The 9,452-nt window shown below is 35.9% G+C and overlaps 1 non-coding gene across 1 annotated transcript; it reads right to left on the reverse strand.

The window, feature by feature from the left end:
* Positions 1–8,748: 8,748 nt before the first annotated feature.
* Positions 8,749–8,856, reverse strand: LOC112787718 (small nucleolar RNA R71). Its single transcript, XR_003195114.1, has one exon. It is a non-coding gene; the product is annotated as a small nucleolar RNA R71 (small nucleolar RNA).
* Positions 8,857–9,452: the final 596 nt, after the last annotated feature.

The raw sequence follows: 9,452 nt of genomic DNA on the forward strand, positions 1-9,452 counted from the left end.
TGTAATTTCTGGTGCGTGGCCTCTGTCACGCGTCCGCGTGGGTCACGCGGTCGCGTCATTCGGAGCTTTTTCTTGCCACGCGGTCGCGTCAGTCATGCGACCGCGTCATATGCGTTCTGCTTAAGGCGCACGGTCACGTCAGTCATGCGGCCGCGTCGCTGCTGATTCGTGCTTGGCACGCGATCGCGTCATCCATGCGATCGCGTGGATACCAGTTTCTTTAAAGCTCCATTTTGCTTTCTCCTTCCATTTTAGTATGTTTCCTTTTTCATCCTTTAAGTCATTCTGCCTTAGAAAATCTGAAACTACTCAACACACTAATCACGGCATCGAATGGAAATAAAGGTAATTAAAATAATTAATTTTTAAAGCTTAGGAAACATGTTTTTCACAACATGACATAATAAGGAAGAGAAAGTAAAATCATGCAATTAATGTGAATAAGTAGGTGAAGAGTTGAATAAATCACTCTAATTAAGTACAAAAGAACTCATGAAATATGGGTTTATCACTACACCAATCCTAATCCATAAGTCCTAGCCACCTCACTAATTAACTTAGTGGAAGCTAGAGTCAATGGACACCAATTATCAAGACTTGGATATTAGCAACTCAATTTCACCTAAGTTACCATCCCAAGCCAAGAACACAAAGATCTACTCTAACATCCTTCCAAACATTTTGTCAAACACTTGGAAGGCTCAAAAGGAAAGCAAGATAAAATTGCAAGAAGTGTAAATCTACAACTACTAATTGCAAGAAATTAATAACAACAAAACAATTAAACAATAAAAGAAATCAAACATAAATTGCATTAAAGGAAACTAAAAGGAACAAGAGTGCATCAACAACAAAGTAAACAAATACAAAGAGTAAAATACTAAACTAGGAAAGCAAAAGTAAAGGAACAAGAAATTAGAAAGGAAAAGTGAATCAAAGCATGAATTAAACCTAGATCTAAGAAATCCTAATCTACATCTAACCTAATTCTAGAGAGAAGAGAGAGCTTCTCTATCTAGAAAACTAACTAAAGCATGATGAAAACTCCCCTATGTGCTCCCCCCTTGACTTCTCTTGAATTTTATATGTAATAGGCTCAGAAATGAGTTGGATTTGGGCCTGGGAAGCTCAGAAATCGCCCCCAGCGTTTTCACTTTAATGAGGTCACGTGCGAGCTGTGACGCATACGCATGGGTCACTCAGGTGATGATTCTAGGTGAAAACATGTAATTAAGCAATCGAACCTTCACCGGATGTGTATCCGTTCTAGTCACTCAAGTGTATAGGGTTGATTCACTCAATTATCCCGTAATCATGCTTTCCAAGATTTGTTTTTCATCTAACAATCAATAATTATTTTATACATGCATACAAATATCATGAGGTCTTTCCCATAGGTTATAATGGGGCTAGGGTCAAGGTAGGATGCATATGGTTAAGTGGACTTGAAATTTGAATCTTTGATTAACTTAAACTTCCCACCTAATCTATATAACAAGCTATACAATTTAAAAGCAAACCTAACTACCCATTCTTTACTTTTTCACACACTCATGCATTCTTTTCTTGATCACAACTCATATGCATTGATTATTATTGGACTTCACTTTGGGGCATTTTGTCCCCTCTTTATTTCTTTTCTTTTTCTTTCTTTTTCTATTTTTTTTCTTTTTTATATATATTTTTTCTTTTTAGACTAAGATATACACAAGAGCATCAATGCATATGGTTTTACATTTAATTAACACATGAGTATTGATGACAAGTCATCCTAGCCTATTTTAACTAGTCTTTTTCTTTTGTTTTCATTAGAATTATGCACTTTCTTGAGCTACAAGCAAGCTAATTGAGTAGATTTTCATGTTTCCCTTGATTGAATCAACCATGTATGAATTCATGCCATTTCATGAGGTTTTATGCTATAATTGTTGCATATTATGATAGAATGAATATCTCATGATTATGAGCATAGCTTTGATGTGTTTGGTTGATTAATTATAGGTGAATAAAGCTTGGAGAAAGGTTGAAGCAAGAAGGAATAGCTAGGAGTAAAGAGAAGACAATGGAATAAGTGAAATTGAACCAGGAAGCAAAAAGCTGGACCTAAAGTTAGAACCAAACTTTTGCACAAACTTTTGGTTGAAAAGTTAGCCCCAACGTTAGCCCCCTAACTTGGAGGCTAACGTTGGAACTTGAAAATTCTCCCCTGGGCACCAAAATTTTGCGCCAACGTTAGCCCCCTAACTTTGAGGCTAACGTTGGCACATGAATTTCTCCCCTGGGCACCAAAAGTTTGCGCCAACGTTAGCCCCCTAACTTTGAGGCTAACGTTGGCACATGAACATCACAAGGAGGAGCAAAAGTTTGCGCCAACGTTAGCCCCCTAACTTTCAGGCTAACGTTGGCTCATGAACATCACAAGGAGGAGCAAAAGTTTGCGCCAACGTTAGCCCCCTAACTTGGAGGCTAACGTTGGCGCCACACACCACAAGGCATACAAGGGGTATACTTCCAACAAGAATAACTTGAGCTACAGAGCTTCAAATGAGGTGATTCAAGAAGCATTGGAAAGTAGGAATCAAGAGCTTTCCAAGCATATATGGCACTTCATGGTGGACACTAAAATTGAGGGAGAAAACTGCCCCGCAATGTGCATAAACGAACATGGTGGCAACCTGCAGTGAGGCCAACTGACCTCTGCACCTTCAACGGAGTATAACTCGAGCTGTAGAGCTTCAAATAATGTGCTCTCAACGGCATTGGAAAGTAGACATCCAGGGCTTTCCAAAAATGTATAATAGTATGGGGTGGATAATACGTTTGAGCCTCCAGAACTGGCGTTTTCGCCAACGTTTGAGGCAAACGTTACCTCAAACGCTGCACACCAAAGCCAGCGACCATGCCCTCTTTAAATGATCATAACTTGAGTTGTAGATGTCCAATTGAAGTGATTCTAAGTGGGTTAGAAAGCTGACATTCAGAGCTTTCCAACCATATACGATAGTCTATATTGGGCATAAAATTAGCAACATGACAAGAGGACAAAGTTGGCGCCATGAACATGCATAAGGAAAGCCAACGTTAGGGTCAAAGTTAGACCCCTAACGTTGGCACCAACGTTGATATCAGCAAATTGTGCTAGCTGATATGAAAAGTTGGAGCCAAAGTTAGACCCCTAACTTTGGCTCAAACTTTTGGTCCAACTTTTGCAAAACTCCAACCCGGTTCAATTGGTTCACTTTGGTTCTTCTCCAAACTTCAAGAGCAATCAACCAAGGCCTCTTTCAACCCAATTCCACCAAGAGCAAAGGCCCAACTCAAGGCTTGAAGATCATTTGAAGAAAGTGTATAAATAGGATAGAATTCAAGTTCTTCGAGAGCTTTCTTTTGGAATTTTCATAATAGTTTTCGGAGAGCTTTTGTTATTGAGTGAACTTTAATTTCTTTGTCTTGGAGAAGGAGAATTCATTTCTCTTCCTCTCAGATTTATTGCTTTCAATTTCAATTACACTTATCTTGAATCGTGGATTGGAGAATTGAAGAAATTCTGTTTCAATCTCATCCTTGGATCTCTCTGTTTATTTACTGAATTTGAATTTCCGTTTCTGTTACTTGATTCTCATCTATTCTATTGCAATTTACAATTCCTTTGCAATTGTTCTTATTGGATCTAGGAAAGCATTGAGATCTAGACTTAGTTTTCTAGTCTCTGGGTCCTGAGATCTCAATTTTACATTCTCTGTTTCTTGCTTTTAATGTTCATTTACTTTACTGCTTCAAGATCCGTTTCAATCCCCATTCCCTTTTACTCTTATGTTTAATGCAATTCAACTTTTCCTTGTTTAAATTCTGCAAATTCAATCCCCAATCCCCTTTACATTTCAAGCCATTTATATTTCTTGCACTTTAAGATTTTGCAATTTACATTTCTTGCAATCTAAGTTTCCGCAATTTATGTTACTTGCACTTTAAGATTCAGCAATTTATTTCATGTTCTCTTTAATTCCATGCAATTTAAATTCTGCAAATCACAAATCTCTCAACCAAATCTTGATTCGCTTGACTAAATCAACCACTAAACTAAAATTGCTCAATCCTTCAATCCCTGTGGGATCGACCTCACTCCCGTGAGTTTTTATTACTTGATACGACCCGGTATACTTGCCGGTTAGATTTGTGTGTTTTGGAGGAAATTTATTTTTCACCAAAATATTCATCAAGTATGTACCCAATTCCCAATGTTTTCAACAAAAATACAAAATACCCTTTTACCTCAACCAATGTCCCAAGTTTTTCCACACTTGAGTGATACACACTCACTAGCCTAAGCTAATCAAAGATCCAAATTAAGGGACATTTATTATTTTTAGCTTTAAGGCTTGTAATGTGCTAAAATTAAGAACAAGAGGGTTAATCATAGGCTCAAAGTTGGCTAACAATGGAAGATAAAAGGTAAGGCTATTTGGGTAAGTGAGCTAATGAAATAATGACCTCAATCATATAAATGCATGTATACACAAAATAATGGACATAAAGAATCAAACAAATCAAAGATTACAATCATAGAAAGAGAATGATCACACACAAGAAGGAAAGTGATGAGCAGATAATTTATACGCTTTTTGGCATTGTTTTTAGAATGTTTTTAGTAGGATCTAGTTACTTTTAGGGATGTTTTTATTAGTTTTTATGTTAAATTCACATTTCTAGAATTTACTATGAGTTTGTGTATTTTTCTGTGATTTCAGGTATTTTCTGGCTGAAATTGAGGGACTTGAGCAAAAATCAGATTCAGAGGTTGAAGAAGGATTGCTGATACTGTTGGATTCTGACCTCCCTGCACTTAAAGTGGATTTTCTGGAGCTACAGAACTCAAAATGGTGCGCTTCCAATTGCGTTGGAAAGTAGACATCCAGGGCTTTCCAGAAATATATAATAGTCTATACTTTGGTCGAGTTTAGACGACACAAAAGGGCATTGAACTCCAGTTCTACGCTGTAGTCTGGAGTTAAACGCCAGAAACACGTCACGAACCAGAGTTGAACGCCAAAAACACGTTACAACTTGGCGTTCAACTCCAGAAGAAGCCTCTGCACATGTAAACTTCAAGCTCAGCCCAGGCACACACCAAGTGGGCCCCAGAAGTGGATTTATGCATCAATTACTTACTTCTGTAAACCCTAGTAAATAGTTTAGTATAAATAGGACTTTTTACTATTGTATTTATATCTTCGGATCATCTTTGATCAGTTTTATGCTATCTTAGACTTTCATGGGGGCTGGCCATTCGGCCATGCCTGGACCATTATTACTTATGTATTTTCAAACGGTAGAGTTTTTGCACTCCATAGATTAAGGTGTGGAGCTCTGCTGTTCCTCATGATTTAATGCAAAGTACTACTATTTTCTATTCAATTCAACTTATTCCGCTTCTAAGATATCCATTCGCACCCAAGAACATGATGAATGTGATGATTATGTGACGCTCATCATCATTCTCACTTATGAACGCGTGCCTGACAAACACTTCCGTTCTACATACAACCAAGCTAGAATGAGTATCTCTTAGATATCTAATACAGGGGACCGAGTCCGAGTTATTAGAATCTTCGTGGTATAAGTTAGAACCCATGGATGGCCATTCCTGAGATCCGGAAAGTCTAAACATTGTCTGTGGTATTCCGAGTAGGATCTGGGAAGGGATGGCTATGACGAACTTCAAACTCGCGAGTGTTGGGCGTAGTGACAGACGCAAAAGGATAGTAAATCCTATTCCAGTATGATCGAGAACCTCCAGATGATTAGCCATGCCATGACAGATCATTTGGACCATTTTCACAGAGAGGATGGGATGTAGCCATTGACAACGGTGATGCCCTTACAGAAAGCTTGCCATGGAAAGGAGTAAGACTGATTGGATGAAGACAGCGGGAAAGCAGAGATTCAGAGGAACGAAAGCATCTCTATACGCTTATCTGAAATTCTCACCAATGAATTACATAAGTATTTCTATCTTTATTTTATGTTTATTTATTATTATTATTCGAAAACTCCATAACCATTTGATATCCGCCTGACTGAGATTAACAAGATGACCATAGCTTGCTTCATACCAACAATCTCCGTGGGATCGACCCTTACTCACGTAAGGTTTTATTACTTGGACGACCCAGTGCACTTGCTGGTTAGTTGTGCGAAGTTGTGAAGTTATGTTTGGACCATGGTATTGTGCACCAGTTATTGGCGCCATTGCCAGGGAGAGAACGAACAACAAATTTTACAACCTCAGAGTAACAATTTCGCATACCAAGTTTTTGGCGCCGTTGCCGGGGATTGTTCGAGTTTGGACAACTGACGGTTCATCGTGTTGCTCAGATTGGGTAATTTTCTTCTTATTTTGTTTTCAAAAAGTTTTCAAAAATTTTTCAAAAATATTTTCTTCTTTTTCGTTTTTCCCAATTAATATTAGAAAAAAAATATTTTCAAAAAATAAAATATATTTTTCTTCAGAATTTTTAAGAATGAATTCTAGTGTTTCATGATGATTTGTTGAATCCTGGCTGGCTGTAAAGCCATGTCTAAATTCCTTTGGACTGAGGATTCAACTAATCACTTCAATGCATGTAATAGCATACTAAAGCTTGGCTGACTATTAAGCCATGTTTAACCCTCAGATTGGAGCTTTAGACTAAAGAGCACAAGATTCCTGGAATTCATATTAAAAATTTTGAAATCTTTATTTTTCTTCTTCAAATAATTTTCAAAAAAAAAATAAATAAAAATATACAAAAATACAAAAAAATTTATAAAATCATAAAATCAAAAATATTTTGTATTTCTTGTTTGAGTCTTGAGTCAATTTTTAAGTTTGGTATCAATTGCATTTTTCTAAAAAATTTTTATGCATTTTTCGAAAATTCATGCATTCATAGTGTTCTTCATGATCTTCAAGTTGTTCTTGGCCAGTCTTCTTGTTTGATCTTCATATTTTCTTATTTTGTGTCTTTTCTTATTTTTCATATGCATTCTTGCATTCATAGTGTCTATACATGAAAAATTTCTAAGTTTGGTGTCTTGCATGTTTTCTTTTCTTGAAAATTTTTCAAAAATAAGTTCTTGATGTTCATCTTGACATTCAAAGTGTTCTTGGTGTTCATCTTGACATTCATAGTGTTCTTGCATGCATTCATTGTTTTGATCTAAAAATTCTCATGCATTGAGTCTTTTTCATGTTTTTCTCTCTCATCATAAAAAAAATTCAAAAATAAAAAAAATATCTTCCCATTTTCACTCATAAATTTCGAAAAGTTGGATTGACTTTTTCAAAAATTTTTAAAATTCAATTGTTCCTTATGAGTCAATTCAAATCTTCAATTTAAAAATCTTATCTTTTTTAAAATCTTTTTCAAAAATCATATCTTTTTCATTTTTCCTATTTATTTTCGAAAATTTTTTAAAATATTTTTCAAAAATATTTTTCTTAATTTTATATCATATTTTCGAAAATATCATCAACAATTAATGCTTTGATTCAAAAATTTCAAGTTTGTTACTTACTTGTTAAGAAAGATTCAAACTTTAAGTTCTAGAATCACATCTTGTGATTTCTTGTGAATCAAATCATTAATTGTGATTTTAAAAATCAAATCTTTTTCAAAACTAATTTCAATCATATCTTTTCAAAAATATCTTTTTATCTTATCTTTTTTTAATTATCTTTTCTAACTTCTTATCTTCTTATCTTTTAAAAATTGATTTTCAAAATTTGTTTCAACTAACTAATTAACTTTTTGTTTGTTTCTTATCTCTTTCAAAACTACCTAACTAACTATCCCTCTCTAATTTTCGAAAATCCCTTCCCTCTTTTTCAAAATTTCTTTTTAATTAACTAATTATTTCAATTTTTGATTTTAATTTTATTTCATTCCTAATTTTCAAAAACTACTAACCTTTTTCAAAAACTATTTTCGAAATTAAACTTTACATTTTAATTTTTATTTTTCGAAATTTTCTCTCTCCCATCTCCTTCTATTTAATTACTTACTAACACTTCTCTTCATCTCATATCTCTGCTCTCCTCACCCTTGTGTTTGGATTCTCCTCCCTTCTCTTTCCTTACATTACATTCTTTTCTTCTTCTACTCACATAAAGGAATCTCTATACTGTGACATAGAGGATTCCATATTTTCTTTGTTATTCCCTTTCTTTGTCATATGAGCAAGAGCAAGGACAAGAACATTCTTGTTGAAGCAGATTCTGAACCTGAAAGGACTCTGAAAAGAAAACTAAGAGAAGTTAAAATACAACAATCCAGAGACAACCTTACAGGAATTTTCGAACAAGAAGAGGAGATGGCAGCCGAAAATACTAATAATGCAAGGAGGATGCTTGGTGACTTTACTGCACCTAATTCCAATTTACATGGAAGAAGCATCTCCATTCCTGCCATTGGAGCAAACAATTTTGAGCTGAAACCTCAATTAGTTTCTCTGATGCAGCAAAACTGTAAGTTTCATGGACTTCCATCTGAAGATCCCTTTCAGTTCTTAACGGAATTCTTGCAGATATGTGACACTGTTAAGACTAATGGAGTAGATCCTGAAGTCTACAGGCTCATACTTTTCCCATTTGCTGTAAGAGACAGAGCTAGATTATGGTTGGACTCTCAACCTAAGGATAGCCTGAACTCTTGGGATAAGCTGGTCAAGGCTTTCTTAGCCAAGTTCTTTCCTCCTCAAAAGCTAAGTAAGCTTAGAGTGGATGTTCAAACCTTCAGACAAAAAGAAGGTGAATCCCTCTATGAAGCTTGGGAGAGATACAAGCAACTGACCAAAAAGTGTCCTTCTGACATGCTTTCAGAATGGACCATCCTGGATATATTCTATGATGGTCTGTCTGAATTAGCTAAGATGTCATTGGATACTTCTGCAGGTGGATCCATTCACCTAAAGAAAACGCCTGTAGAAGTTCAAGAACTCATTGACATGGTTACTAATAACCAGTTTATGTACACTTCTGAGAGGAATCCTGTGAGTAATGGGACGCCTCAGAAGAAGGGAGTTCTTGAAATTGATACTCTGAATGCCATATTGGCTCAGAATAAAATATTGACTCAGCAAGTCAATATGATTTCTCAGAGTCTGAACGGAATGCAAGCCGCATCTAACAGTACTCAAGAGGCATCTTCTGAAGAAGAAGCTTATGATCCTGAGAACCCTGCATAGCAGAGGTGAATTACATGGGTGAACCTTATGGAAACACTTATAATCCCTCATGGAGAAATCACCCAAATCTCTCATGGAAGGATCAACAAAAGCCTCAACAAGGCTTTAATAATGGTGGAAGAAACAGGTTTAGCAATAGCAAGCCTTTTCCATCATCCACTCAGCAATAGACAGAGAACTCTGAACAAAGTACCTCTAATTTAGCAAACTTAGTCTCTGATCTATCT

Source organism: Arachis hypogaea, chromosome 20, assembly GCF_003086295.3.
Source record: "Arachis hypogaea cultivar Tifrunner chromosome 20, arahy.Tifrunner.gnm2.J5K5, whole genome shotgun sequence".
Lineage (NCBI taxonomy): Eukaryota > Viridiplantae > Streptophyta > Magnoliopsida > Fabales > Fabaceae > Arachis > Arachis hypogaea.